Source organism: Rhineura floridana, chromosome 14 (genome assembly GCF_030035675.1).
Source record: "Rhineura floridana isolate rRhiFlo1 chromosome 14, rRhiFlo1.hap2, whole genome shotgun sequence".
NCBI lineage: Eukaryota > Metazoa > Chordata > Lepidosauria > Squamata > Rhineuridae > Rhineura > Rhineura floridana.
In genome coordinates this window covers 1865752-1880571 of record NC_084493.1, presented here as the reverse complement: position 1 = coordinate 1880571, position 14820 = coordinate 1865752, and the positions used below count along the sequence as shown (strand labels likewise).

Genomic DNA, 14820 nt, shown 5'->3' with positions numbered 1-14820 from the left:
AATCATGGCAGCTTATCAACACAAGAAGGTGGCTAATAAAATAGAATATAATTACACGACACCAGCTACATCCAAAGCCTGGTATCTATACATACGCTAAACTTGTTTTTTCCTTGTACAAATAAACATTCTAGCTGCTAGCGCAGAGGTGAGAGCCAATGTACACATTATGAACACTGAGACAACAGAATTCTGGACTCTACCACTGCAGATTTGCAAGTGGTAGTGGTGGTAAATATAAGAACCAGGCTGCTGGATCAGACCAAAGGCCCATCCAATCCAGCATCCTGTTCTCAAGGTGGCCAACCAGGTGCCTATGGCTGTACTTTTGCATACGCTTTCCCCATCAAGGAACACCTCTCCCTGCATGTAACAAAGTAGCACATCAGGAAGAGGGGTAAACTTCTGATGGATTAGCTTTCCACAAGCAGGAAAGGGTTTGTTTTGTTTTTCAAAATGGGGGAGCCTCACTATTCTTGCGATTCTAATTAGTTTTAATTGTTTTTAATATTAAATTTTAAACTGTTGCAACCCACTTCGGGACCTGCTGGTGAAGGGTGAGTAAAAAAATTAAATTAAATTAAACAGGCCACTTGCAGTCTCCAGACTCACACACAGCCAGCACCAGAGACTGCTGGGTGGGTGGGTGGGTGGGGACTGGTCAGTAGGTGGTGAGGATGATGAGCTGCAGCTGTCGCCAGTACTTGGCTCCCCTTCTGCCCATTTCCCAGTATGGCAGTGTGGTGTCTGCCATGCCTTCTCTTCACAGCTGCCTCCCTCCAGCTATCTGCATGTTCGGAGATGGGCAGCACTGCTGGGGGAAGCTGCAGGCAAGGAATCCCAGGGGAGAGCTTTCAAGCCACTTTGCTATACCTCAGTTCATTGGCGAGGCAGGCAAGGTGCTCATTCAGTGGTGGGTCCCCTGAGGATGGGTGGGACCTGGTAGATACACACTGCGTAGGGGATGTAAGGAGGCATTGCTTTCCTTCCCATACTGTGTTTGTCGCATGCAGCACAGCTTCTGTTCCACTGCAGTTTGTTTCCTGCCCCAAATTTGCTATCTCTCACTGTCTGCTTTGGCGAAATTGAACGTAATTAATTTTGCACATTACGTCATTCCACCCACTCATTTCAGTGCAAAGGAAACTCAATGCCAATGCAGGGAAAGTGATCAGTTAGGCATCATTTGTGGACTGAAAGGAACAACAAAAGTGTGAATGCTGATGCTATTTGCTGGATTGATTTCTGTTCCAGACGTGGGACAAATAAGCGGACATTGGCAATTCCCGCTTCTGTTTCCTCCAGACTTGTCCAACATCCCTGTCGATGAGGCTGACCGCTGGTGCTGACCTGGATCAAAGCGAGATGTGCTGAGCGTCTCTCTTGCCTCCCCCACTGCTTCCTCTCCTCCTCTCATGCACATGCAGAGGGGGAGAGGGAGGGGAGGAGGAAGGGGGACTTGGGGGTGGATGGGCCATTTGGGCTAGAGCTGTGCTGAACGTTTCTTCTCTCTGTGTGCATTTACTATGCTCTGCCAATTAATTTGAAAAGTTGCATTGGGATTGGCTGTGCTGGGTAAGTCACAGGCGTAATAACCTCAGTGTTCTGGCGTTAAGATTTGTGGTTTTATTTGTTTTCTTATCCTGCATGGAGCCCTTGAGAGGGGGAGGGGGATGAACAAGTAAAGAGAAAGTAGCTGTTAGCACAATAGTTATTTCCACCCACCATGTTTGATTTTTCCTTCCCAAACTCTGTGTGGGTGCACATATATGCCCATGCACGTTCGCTCGCTCGCTCGCTTGCGCACACACGCACACTCTTGATCAGCATTCTACCCTCCTTGCATTTTCTTTTGCTTGAGGCTTAACATAAAGGGTAATAACAAATACCAGAATCTGGAACATTTAAAGACCATGCTGTTACACATTACAAACTGACAATTATAAACTCTTGTAGAATACCAGATTGCCAGAACTGGCCATCAGGACTCAGTGGATTGAGCGTTTGCTCCGTCCTTCATTCATCAATTGATTGACAGGGAAACAATACTTATGAAGCAGAACGTAAGGGTCTCTCCCTGTTTTACTGAAGAAATCATCTACAGTACCAGAATCATAGAATCATAGAGTAAGGCCATCGAGTCCAACCCCCTGCTCAATGCAGGAATTCAGCTTCAAGCATCCCCGACAGATGTGCTCACCTTCAGTGAGCTAAGCCTATAACTCATAACAAGTTTTTGTAGGAATGTAGGAATCTGCCTTATGGAGAGTCAGACTATGGGTCCATCTAGTTCAGCGCTGTCCACACTGACTGGCAGCTGCTCTCTGGTTTCAGGCAGGGAGTCTCTCCCAGCCGTACCTGGAGATGCCACTGGGGATTGAACCTGGGACCTTCTGCATGCAAAGCAGGAGCTCTACCACTGAGTGATGGGTTCTTCCCGAAATGCATGATTTTTGTTTAGGGGGTGGGTCTTTTGCACAACTCCCATTGAATGAGTGGAAGCCCACACAAGAGGATCTTCATGCTTTGTCAAATAGTAGCCCCGTCCTGCGATCCGCCCTTCCCCAGTCGGGTGTCCTCTTCACGTTTGGACTAGAACTGGCCATGCCAGCTGGGGCTTATCAGAGCTGTAGTCCAAAACATCTGGAGGACACCAGGCTGGGGAAGGCCCTAGGCTCACTCCAGTTTCAGTGGGGGAGTTGCCAAAGTGGCCACTTCAGCACCTTCCGTGTGGTCGGCTCCCCAGCAGCCACAAGCGCAGGCAGGTGAGGCGTCCCTAAGGGTGGAGACGCATGCCCTGTTCTGCCGGTTCCACTGAGTCTCCACCTCTCTCTTCTGCAAATGGGGGCATGCAGCCCTAGTCAAACCCCACCCCTTTTTACTGTAAAAGTTTTTTTTAAAAAATCAGCTTCAAACAGATTTCACAACTGATTGATAGATCAACACACTCCCCTTTTGTGCTGATTAGCTCCTAGGGACGTCTGTTGTTGTGGGAGAAAGCATTAACAAGGATTTCATTCCCAAACCAGCAGCAAAAGGGGAGCAGGGGCATGAGATGCCCTTTTTGTATTACCTTTGGTGCTTGCTTTCTTAACAGAGGTTGAGACTGACCAGGATGGAAATGTAATCCACATATCCAGCAGGTCCTGCAGTTCAGTCTGAATAGACCAACTTCCAGAGCTGCCTCAGCCCATCCACTGTTTAGCATGGATATTTTTAAGTGCATATGTAAATGGTGATATCCCACAAATGTCCACCAAAGGGACTTAGTTATATGGCAACATATAAATACAAAGAAAAAATAAGCAAAACAAAAAAACCCATTAAACGTTGTTCAACATGCATGTATAGTTTAACACACACACGGCTGAAGATTAAAGAGCAATAAGTCTTTGAGACTTGTTACCATGACTGGGCTGCTTCACATAGGAGCCAAGATCCACATTAAAAATGCTGCTTTTTCTGCGCAATTGATTTGGACGGTTCATATTATGTCCGTCCTCGCTACAAATAAACTTGCTGTTTTGCTTTTTAGCATTCACATACGCTCGCGTCTATTGCTATCAGTGTTTTTTTCTTGCCATGCCCCCATATTAGAATGTTAACTGTGGAGGCGTGGAAGGGGCAGTGTTTCCCTGTCTCCTGCAGGTAAAGTCGGGAGACACTGGGGGGGTGCTATTCTCCTCTTTTCCTGCTGTCAGTTTCATTTCCTCCAGGCAAAAACCCCATCCCTGCGGTGCAGGCTTTCTCCCTCCACCCTCATTCCGTGGCTGCTAGGGTGTCCCACTGCGACTGTGGGTGAATTGGTCTACTGTCCAGTTTCAATGTTTCCCACGAACTCTGTTGTTAGTGATTTCTCCTGTCTTGTGTTGCTACTTCCTCTTGTGACTTCATATGATTGCTGAAGGAAATAGCCAGGAGTTGCCATCCAAAACATCTGGAGGGCACCAGGTTGGGGAAGGCTGGGCTACGACAGCCTCCTGATCAGCTTGGTGAATTGGGAGTTGCTGCCATCATGATGCTGCCGGCTTGTTCCGTACCTGCTTGCAGGGCTGCCTAGAGGGTAGCAATGGGGACTTCGGTGTGACCCTTTGGCATTTGCACTATTATTTTTTGTGTTTTTTTCATGTTGCATTTATATCCCACCTTTTTCTCCAAGAAGCTCAAGGCAGTTTACATGGTTCTCCTCCTCCCCATTTTATCCTTACAACAACCCTGTGAAGTAGGACAGGCCAAGAGGTGGTGACTGGCCCAAGGTCACCCAGAGAGCTTCATGGCCAAGTGGGGCTTTGAACCCTGGTCATCTCCCAGGTCCCAGTCCAGCACTCTAACCTCTAAGCCACAAGGTCCTGTCTTGTCCCATGTACTCTTCCACACGAATATGAACTTGCTGGGAGACATCATCCGGAGATTTGGAATGAAGTGTTGCCCATATGTTGATAATGCTCTATGTCTCCTTGTCATCGGAGTCAGGTGTGGTGGTGGAAGTGCAGAAATTGGATTTGGTAATAGGTTGGATGTGGGTCAATAAACTGAAGCTTGATCCTGACTAGGCTCAGGTGGCCTCTGTAGCACAGAGTGTCTTTCACCAACTTGGGCTGGTGCACCAGCTGCACAGAGAAGTGTGGCCACAATTATCCATGCTCTAGTAACATCCCTTCTGGAATACTGCAATGCGTTATACATAGAGCTGCCTCTGATAACAGTTTGGAAGCATCGCTGTTGCTGAATGCGGCAGCCAAGAGTTTTGATTGATGCTGCTCACAAACATCATGCCTTGCCAAAAGTGCTGGCTGTGTATTCACATCCAGGCTCAATTCAAAGTGCTGGTGGTGCTTGTGATGTAACGGAGAGAGCAACGAGAGCCTGCTTCCAACCTTCCGTGGCCAGCTGCTCCTACCTGCCGTGCAGAGTAGACCAGTTGGCCGACAATTGCTGCCATCACTTCCCTCTCAGCTCACAGACCCCCAGACAGGAAGAGATACTGGGGTGCCCACGGAAATACTAAGTACCCCGAGATCCTAAGAACAGTGCTTGCCAGCCAGATCTTTCTTACAGGTTACCCAGAGAGTAAAGTCAGCTCATGACCTCCCGCTTAGGCTTCTGGTCTTCTCATGAGTAGCACGGCTTAGATGGTCCAGGCCAGTCCTCTGATGGTCTGGTGAGGGACAGGGGCTGCCTTTACCACCCCCTTTTAAAGGGTTTCTAACCCACATTGTCTTTGAGTGGCAGCTGTCCCTCACGTATCACCTCACGTTTCTCAGGTAGCCCTGTCACACCTTGTGGGATCTGAGGGGGCAAGCTGACAGACCCCCTGGTGTAGATGGAGATGGCTATACCCAGCATAACTGCCCTTTGCCAGTCCAGGAGGCCCTCCTGACCTCAGCAGGGGTGGCACGGGCACAGCGGCGGCGCCAGAGCAAATTATCTGTATACTCTGTGATTTACTTAGGTGAGCTGAGCCTGCAGGTACTTAGGAAGGCAACCCCCATACACATAAGTGCCGATCTCTCGATGAAGCACACATTTATTCTGAATCTCACCTGAGATGGTGGTTCTAGCCGGGATTGTAGCGAACCCTTCTTTGTTTAAACAAGGGCAGAAAAGGGGAGAGCAAGAAGTAAGTTCCACCTTCATATTTTTGCAAGGTTTTCAACACTTAATGGAAATCCAGAAGCTTTGGGGCAGATTTCTTGCATTCTGGCTTTTTACCTCGTGTCCCAGCCTTCCTGTGCATGTAAAAAAGAGCTGATCATAAAAAAAAGTTGAATTATATTTTATGCAAGTGCAGCTATCTCCTGAGCCTCTCTGCTCTGCCTAGAGGCAAACGTTCATCAACTAATTATATGTGTATGTGATGCTGGTCACAAGGTGGGTAACTGATCCACACGGTCTGCCGGCCTGTAGAAGCATCATTTGTGTAGACCAGGGATGGAGAACCTTTTTGGCCAGTTCCTTCTCTCTCCCCCACCTCGCAGGCCAACTTTTGAGAGGTGGGCGAGACCACCCACTTGTCAATCATCTGACATCATCATGCCATCAGGTGACTGAGAGGAAGGTTGTCCTACCCATCAAATTTGGTCTGCAGGAGCGGGGTGGTGGTGGAGATAGTCGAACCAAGCAGACTTCATCTTCTTGCTCTTCAGTTTATGGGCGGTGAGCTGAAGCCTGTTTTCTGCAGGTATTGACTCCATGCAGGCAGCCAAAGCAAGCCGTTACTCAACCCCCTGACCACTGGGTGATGTCTCCTGATTGACAGGCAGGTGTGGTTTTGGAAAATGGCCTCCTGGGCCAAATTGGAACCCCTGGAGGGCCAGGTTTGGCATGTGGGCTGGAGGATCCTCATCCCTGGTGTTGACTTTGTGTAGAGTCAGTGGGGTGGGCCTCAATGAGGGTGGTGGACAGGGAAAAAGAGAATTCCTCTGTCCTGGGCAAGGCAGGAGTTTTAAATCCTGGCTGTTGGGACCAAACATCCAGTTGGATTAGGACAGAGAACCCTAGTGTGGTTGCTGGACTCCCATTCTGAGGCCCACAAATAAGGAGGTTGAGAATTTTATGCATGGTGATTGCAGGCGAGTGCAGAGCTTGGAAAAGTTACTTTTTTGAACTACATCTCCCATCAGCCCCAGCCAGCACCATGCTGGCTGGGGCTGATGGGAGTTGTAGTTCAAAAAAAGTAACTTTTCCAAGCTCTGCCGAGTGTCACAATTCTTAATGTGAAAAGTGCGTATTTGCATTGTGTCACACATGGGATTTCTCTTGCAAGGATGTAGTAAACAAACAATGTGCCCTCCACACCATCCATTTAAAGCACTCCTACACCACTAATAGTCATGGCTTTCCCCAGAGGATCCTGGGAACTGTGGTTTATCCCTCGCAGAGCTACAATTCCCAGCACCCTTAACCCAAACTACAGTTCCCAGAATTCCGTATGATAAATGGGTGCTTTAAATGGATGGTGTGGATGTGACCCGGTGGGGCCAGGCCAATCTTCCTTTGCTGCATCTCATTTTCCTCTGCTCCAAGGTGGAACTATGTGGCCACGATGGGCTCTGCACCAACACCTCTTGGATGCTCAATGGTCTTGGAAGTTTTTCTGTGCTGGACCCCCTGCATGTGAACAGTAATCCCTGGTATGGGGATTGCAAAAAAGCAAGGCATGTTTTGCTGGTGGGATGGGGGCTTGTTTTTTTTGTTTTTTTCTGAATCCACCTGGTATCAGAATACAACCCTAAATTCTAACATGTAAGAAAATATGCCTAAGTCAGGATGTGAGGGTAGCAAAACTAGTTTACACTCCTCAGCTGAAGGTTTGTCAGAGATCTCAGAGATCTGCTGCTGTCCAGGGTACTACAGCCTTCTCCAACCTGGTGCCCTGCGGATATTTTGGACTACAACTCCCATTGTCCCCAGCCATCAGTCCAAAACATCCAGAGGACATCAAGCTGGTGAAGGCTGGCAGTAGATTATTGCAATGGTCCGACTCGGTAGGAGATAGCATCTTATGCTCATAGATTACATTTACAGCAATACTTCTGCCCTTTCTGGGACTGGGCCAGGTAAACTAGTTTGAGAGGTCTTCTTTTTTAACTTGAAATTGTGGGGATTGAATGTGGGACCTTTAGAATGCAGAACAGATGCTTTTCCACTGAGCTGCCATCCCACAAATCCTTAAAAAAAAAAAAAAAGCAAAACAACAACTACAACAATGGCATTTTAATACTTGGTGATACCTGAGCTTCCCCATGTAACACTTTCTGAGATTTTCTTTTATGTAAAGCATTGAGTATAAATACTGCATTGTGTATGAACTCTGGCAAGGAATGTAGCACCATCATTATGGTTTTGAATCCATTTGCAATTGTAATTCATGGGAGTGACTTGCTGTGACAGCTGAGCTTGTAAGTACCTTTTATGCTCTTAAAAAGTGATCGTCTTTCATATCCCTAAACCTCTTTGTAGATTTTGCACAACCATTTTATTTTCACTCTGTGCGTTGGGTGGGTGGGTGGAGGACTTCTTGACATGGCACGGCAATAGTCTACATATTTCCATAGAAACCATCTGTGGGACAAAGTTTTGGGGGAGTTTATTTTCAAAAAACAAAAATGTGATGCTGACGTGGTTGCATTTTATCTTTAAAACTACTTTGAAGATTGAGAGAAACAAGCTATGCTAAGCACCTTCGCTGGTACAGACAGTTTAATAGTGGCCTTTAAAACAACGGTTCAATTTTTGCTCACTTTCATGTAAGATCTACTGAACTCAAAGGGGCTTATTTCTGAGCAAACATGTATGTAGGTACCAAGGCAGGAATATTTTCCTTCCTGCAGTAAAAAGGGCAAGGAAAGGAGTACATGCTTTAAAAAAGCCTAGGAGGGATTCCATGCACAGCAAATTTGTGTACAGCAGCCTTGTCCAACCTAGTACCATCCAGATATTTTGGACTACAAAATGATGAAACTGCGGTTATCACATTTTGGACACATAATGCGAAGACATGATTCACTAGAAAAGACAGTAATGCTGGGAAAAACAGCAGGGAGTAGAAAAAGAGGAAGACCCAACAAGAGATGGATTGATTCCATCAAGGAAGCCACAGACCTGAACTTACAAGATCTGAACAGGGTGGTTCACTACAGATGCTGTTGGAGGTTGCTGATTCACAGGGTCGCCATAAGTCATAATCGACTTGAAGGCACATAACAACAACAAAACTTTGTCAGTGGAGCATTTACTGGCAATGTTCCCCAGTGGAGTGGCAAATTTTCACCCAGTGTGTCATCCACCCACAGGCAGTATAACGCTTCTGCTGCTTCCTACGGTTGCTTGGCTAGTGGATTTTCACCCTCCCATCTCAATGGTTAACCACCTCTGAATACCGCTTACCATGAAAACCCTATTCATAGGGTCGCCACAAGTTGGAATCGACATGAAGGCAGTACAATTCATTCATCTCCCAAGTTTCGTCCCTTTCGGTTTGAAAGCTCAGCCAGTTAAAAACTGTCACCATGTGAAACAGTTCTCAGAGCAGGCTGCCTCCCCCTCTGCAGGTTCCAGTCTAACCCCTGACCTCCCTGAGGGAATAAACCCAAAGAGTAGGCCATGTTTAGTCTCTTGCAAGAAAAAACAACCAAGCGTCTTGTGGTTCTTCCAGACCAGCCTTTCCCAATGTGGAGGAGCCCCTGTTAACCCCATCAACAGTGGCATCAGGAAGGGCTTTCTTCATGGTGGCACCTCGTTTGTGAAATTATCTCCCCGTGGTGATCAGGTGAGCACCAACTGTCAGGTCCTTCCTCTGACAGTTAAAAACATACTTCTTTGCTCTAGGGTTTTCTGGACTGTTCATTACCATCTCCTGACATTGCTTGCTGCTGCAGTTGACACCGATGTTTTATTGCTATGGCTTTGTCTTGTTCGTTATATACCGTTTGTTGAAATGAAAGGCATTGTACACATGATTTGAATGAAGAACTGCACCTGGTGCCCTCCCGAGGTCATGGGCTACAACTCCCGTAATTGGCTGCATGGGAGTCGTAACCCAAGACCCCTGCAAGGCACCAGAGCAAGGCTGTGTGACAAGGCTTCTCCTAACCATTTTATGACGGCATACGCTTCCAAGTCGACTCCCCTCCAGGAAAGCTTTTAGGCTGTTAGCCAACGGGCTACTCTTTAAGGAGTCACTTGTTGTTTTAGGCCCTGTGGGCGCAAGCTCAAAAAGGGGGCTGCCTGGTGAAGCCTGTGTCCAGATGGCTCTTTCCTGGGAGGAGCAGCGCAGGGCCTTTTCCGCAACGGCGCCTCTTCCGGACGAGGCTGCAAGGGAGCGGCCCCCTGGCAGTGGCCTCAAGCAGGGAAGCGCCCAGCCAGCGCGGCTATACCTCTGCCCCACACCCGGGCACTCCGCCCGCCCCAGTGCGAAGCGAAAGGCTGCCCTCAAATCCCCATTAATTTGCATATGCGAATCACTGCTGAGTGGGTAATGCTGCACCCCACACCTCGGGCGGCCACTCGCCCTTATACCTCTACACTCCCCTTTAGGGATCCCCTTCGACTCCCTTCGCCCTGGCGAAGAAGGCCGAGCATCCCCTTGCGCGCTGCTATCCAAAGCGAGGAAGAACGCGGTCCCTTCGCGTCATCCGATTGGCTAGAGCGCCGCCACCAGTTCCCAGGATTGGCTGGCTCACTTTACTCTCAGCCCGCCTCTTTCTCTTTAAAGAAAAAAAACTAGCAGAGGAGGGTTACCATGTGATTGGCCCAGAGGGTTGGCGCGCTGTGATTGGACGCCCCAGGTGAGGAGCTGGGAGGGGGAGGAGCGAGGAGCCCGCTCGCTCTCACCCTGGCGCTTCGATTGGACGGGCGCTGGGGCGTGATTGACGGGGCGGGAGCTCGCCCGCCTCCTTCGCCTGTGTTGTGTGTGTGTGTGGCTCTCGCGGGAAGTTGGCAGGGAGGAAGGGGGCGGGGTCTCCTCGCGGAGGCTGCTGCTACCGATGCGCTGCCCCGCGCGCCCTCTTCACTCTCTCTGTGCGCTGCTGAGGCACTGCCAGGGCCGGGCGGACGGGCGGGCCCGGAGGAGAAATTAAAAAAAAAAATCTGTGTTTCAAGGACCCGCCCGCGCAGGTAAGAGGGTGAGGCGGGAGAGCCATTCATTGCGGGGGGGGGTTATTTGTGGGTGGGGCGCCTTTTCGTCTCCTAGAAGGGACAAATGGGGAGGGGGAGAGAAGGAAAGGGTTAAAGGGGTGGGTCTCTCTTTCCTTCTTCGGGGGTTCTTGTGGGAGGGGCTCCTCAGTATTGGGGAGGGGGTTTCCTCATCGTTATCGGTGAGGGGGAGAGGAAGGTCAACAAGTCCAGGAAAGGGTTGTGTGTGTGTGTGTGTTTGGTGGGGGGGTCTCTGTGTGGGGCTCTCCCTCCCCATGAGCTTTCCTCCCATAAGGTATTCTTTTTGGGGCGAGTGGGGAGTTCTGACCCACCTACTGTTCGTGGGGGCTGAGGGGGGTCTCCTTCCTCCCCCCCCATGCAATGAATTGAGAGAGTCTCTTCCTGAGGAAAAGGGTCTTTCCCCCATTGCGGGCAGGTGGGCTGGCTTTGTTTCCCCCTCGGGAGAGCCAGGGTCAGGATCTGCACAAGCACAGATCTCTTGCCTTCGCTTCCCTCCCCTCAGGAATCAGCTTCATGAGGAGGGTGCCTTGTTCTGTGTGCTGGTGCTTCTGGGTAACTTTGTTTTCCCCGTCACTTCAGGAAACATTGCTGGCAACACCTGTGCAGGTTGCTGCTTGCAAAGTAACTTTGGCACAAAGCGGCAGGCGTCTGCCCCAAGGGGCTTGCAGTGTAAACACCCCATTCACATTTTTATTCTGTGCTGTGCCTGACTCTAGGGTCAGGGTGTCCCAGCTTTCTCTAACGTGGTGCCCTCCGGATGTTTTGCACTGCAGCTCCCATAAGACCCAGTTGGCAGTATAAAACCTCTGGAGGGCACCACATTGGGGAAGACTCCTCTAGTTGCAGTTCTCCTGGGAGCTGCAAGATATGGGTTTGGTCCTGGTAACAGCAGAGATTGTGCAGGGGGCATTTTGTCATGCATGGGAGCGCTGGAGAGAGAACTGTAAAGAGGTCCAGATGGCTGTATGGGCAAATGTGAAGGCCGGCAAGATTTTCATCTTGGGCCTCGTGGTCTTGTAGTATTTCAACTGGTTCTCTGACCTGTGGCACTCAGGACTGGAGGAAATACTTCAGACGTTTTGGGTTGCCTGGAATTTCCTGCAAGCCACAGTTGCACCCATCGCTCTGTCTTTGAATGAATATTCTGTCTGGTCCTGTTCTCGTGTACAATGTTTGCATTTCATTGATTGCACGTTGTGAGATTCTAGATTCAAAACGGAAAGGAGCGTTTGGAATTTCACAGCAAGAAAGAGCGTGTATGCTTCCTTGTTAAAGGGCTGACTTTGCTGGTGGTGTGCTGTGTGGTCTATGGGATTTAAAATTTACCAGCCCTGAGAAGGGTAGGTAGATCAGCATATGGAAGAATTAGCTTATTTATGGTGCCTTAGTGAGCTGGACTGCAGCTATTTGCAAGACTCGATTAACTTGGTATGAAATGATGGAGTATGTTAACTTGCAACTCCAAGGTTGGGAGCGCCTGACCAAAAGGAGTTTTTCCTTTGTGCGTTTTGTTGCTGTGCAGGTGCAGTCTGGGCTGGTAGCAAGTTTCTGACTAGCTCTTTGTGTGGCACCAGCACCTGCGCACTGAGACAGCAAAGCAAACATTGTAAAATAGTGTCGTAGGAGAGGATCTGTTTGGAAAGTAAAGGTTGCTCTCCTGACCTTAATTTAGCGCCTGTCATCAAAAAATAGTGTCAAATATTCTTCTGAGAACCATGGATGTCATAATGTGAAAATAAATGAGTTTTTGAAAGTGGAGCTGCTGTTGTGTGACATAGTCAGTGTTGGAAATGCCGTGAATGGTCTGCATTTTGTGTGTGTGTGTGTGTGTGTGTGTGGTGGCCTCACTGCCACAATATCAGACTTCCTTGCTTATAATGAGTTAAGAGAAAGTGTGACTGTTCTGCATGTTGAAGGCATTCTTAGATCTGGCTTGCATCTTACCAGAATTCTACTTGGAAAGTAAGATTAAGAATTAATAGAACTACTATAGCACAATGTAGCCTTCACCAATCTGGGGCCCTCCAGATGTTTTGGACTTTATTTATTGAATTTATATTCTGCCCTTCCTCCCAGTTAGGAGCCCAGGGTGGCAAACAAAAACACTAAAAGCACTCCAAAACAACATAAAAACCGACTTTAAAATATATTGAAACAAAACATCTTTAAAAACGTATTTTTTTTAAAAAAGCTTTAAAAACATATTAAAAAGCAATTCCAGCATAGATGCAGACTGGGATAAGGTCTCTACTTAAAAGGCTTGTTGAAAGAGGTCTTCAGGAGGCACCAAAAAGATAACAGAGATGGTGCCTGCCTGATATTTAAGGGAAGGGTCTACAGTTCCCATCAGACCCAGCCAGCACAACCATGTGCCAGGCAGACCCAGCATTATAACAACTGTTGACTGGAGCTGATGTTAGTTGTAGCCTAAAACATCTGGAGGGCTCAAGGTTGGGCAGTGCTGGTGTAGTAGCCAAGAGGCTGACATGGAAACTTCAAAAACACCTGGTTCAAAACTGGTCTGCCATGCATTTACTGGTTTTATGAGGATAATAATACTTGCAGGCGTCTTAAAGGTACATGTGTTGAAATACATGGAGCACATTGAACATGCTAAAGTGCTGTATAAATGCTAAGTACTATTAACAAAGTGTCACCTTTGTGTTGATGTCTGTGTGATTCAGAGAATATCTGAATTTTGTATTGTCATAGCTAGGTGTGGCTTCTCAGCACATGTGCATATAGCAAGAATAATCAGATTTCATTATAATTCTTAGGTGAACATGCCTTCCTTTAGCAATTTGGTCACATATTGAGCAGTTCTCAAATGCATATCCTGAACTGCGGGAAATGTAGTCTGAAGAATCTAAGTGTCCGCTTCCTCCAACCAAAATGGGCCGGTGTTGCTGCAGCTCATCTGGAAAGATCCCCTGGTGTGCTCTTGCACAGCAGGTTGATACCTGCAGCAGGGCGTTGTTGAGGGAATGGAGAGCAGTTTCTTCTCTGTTCAGCTGCTTCTGGTATGCAAATCAAATGGAGCACCTTCAGAAATATGTATAATTCTGTGTTAGATGTGCTGTGCTTTGCTGTGATGCTAGTCTAAAATCCTGGCTAAAAGGAGGTCTCCTTTATGGTGTGGTTTGGAGTTGATCTAGCCATTGGCACCAAGGCATGCTTTTTTACAGGGTGAAAAAGATCACCACCGTGTTACCTGATTTATGATAAATTTGTAATTCTAGGATTGCACTGCGCTGTGACATCCTACGTTAATTCCAAGATTCTAGTCCCTGTTGCTAAAGTCTATTTCCCATTCAATGCTCCTGTGTGCCTTGGTATGTAGTCAAAACTACATTGCTCACTTGAGTTAACTTCAGCCCTTTTTCAGGAAAAAATTGTTTAAGGAGGAACCCCAAAACAGCCTCATAAGGCAACAGCAGGCAATGTGGTGCCCTCCAGATGTTTTGGACTACAACTCCCAGCAACCTCAGCCAGCAAGGTGACTGGGGAGGGGTGATGGGAAGTGTAGTCCAAAACTTCTGGAGGGCACCATGTCGACCACCCCTGCCTTAAGGACTCAGCAATATGGCAGGCTGACTGACTGAGAAAGGTGACAGTGACAGCTGGGTGGGAGGGGGAATGCAGTGAAGCAGCTGGAAAGGGAGGAGGGAAGAATCGTCACATAGATACCAAAAGGATAGAATAGACCTGCTTATTGTCTGGGTAGGTTTATGCTCTGGTGAACAGCGAGGAGATCTTTTAAAATGTCCCCAGAGTTGGAAGTGAGAGCTACCTTTAGACGTCAGTGGAGAAATCAAGATTTTAATGGAGCTTGTGTCCACCCACAACCCCAAATGGAGAGAGCGCCACAAAACAGACCCATAAGAACTGAACATGTTCCATGGGCTGCTGGTTGTCTATGACAGCCTTTCCCAACCAGTGTGCCTCCTGATGTTGTTGAACCACAACTCCCATCAGCCTCAGCCAGCATTGCCAATGGCTGAGGCTGATGGGAGTTGTGGTCCAACAACATGTGGAGGCACACCGGTTGGGAAAGGCTGGTCTATGAGGAGGAAGCGGGGAAAGCAATGGAGAAGCTGCGACCCTGAACAGGAAGCCCCTACACTGCAACATTTTGTTGCAGAGTCCTTCTTTACCTCTAATGCC

The 14820-nt window shown here is 48.2% G+C and overlaps 1 protein-coding gene across 6 annotated transcripts in view; it reads left to right on the top strand.

Annotated features, from left to right (window-relative positions):
• GLCE (glucuronic acid epimerase) overlaps window positions 1-14820 on the top strand; it is a 93640-nt gene that overhangs the window by 19809 nt on the left and 59011 nt on the right. For 2 of the 6 annotated variants that reach the window (XM_061595155.1, XM_061595150.1), the window contains exon 1: window positions 10527-10617. The exons of 2 other annotated variants lie outside the window; for them this stretch is intronic. The gene's annotated coding sequence lies outside the window, so the exon portion shown is untranslated. Of the gene's footprint in view, window positions 1-9253; window positions 9272-10526; window positions 10618-14820 lie in introns of those variants that run through there. 2 more of the 6 variants (XM_061595154.1, XM_061595153.1) reach the window with 2 other exon arrangements.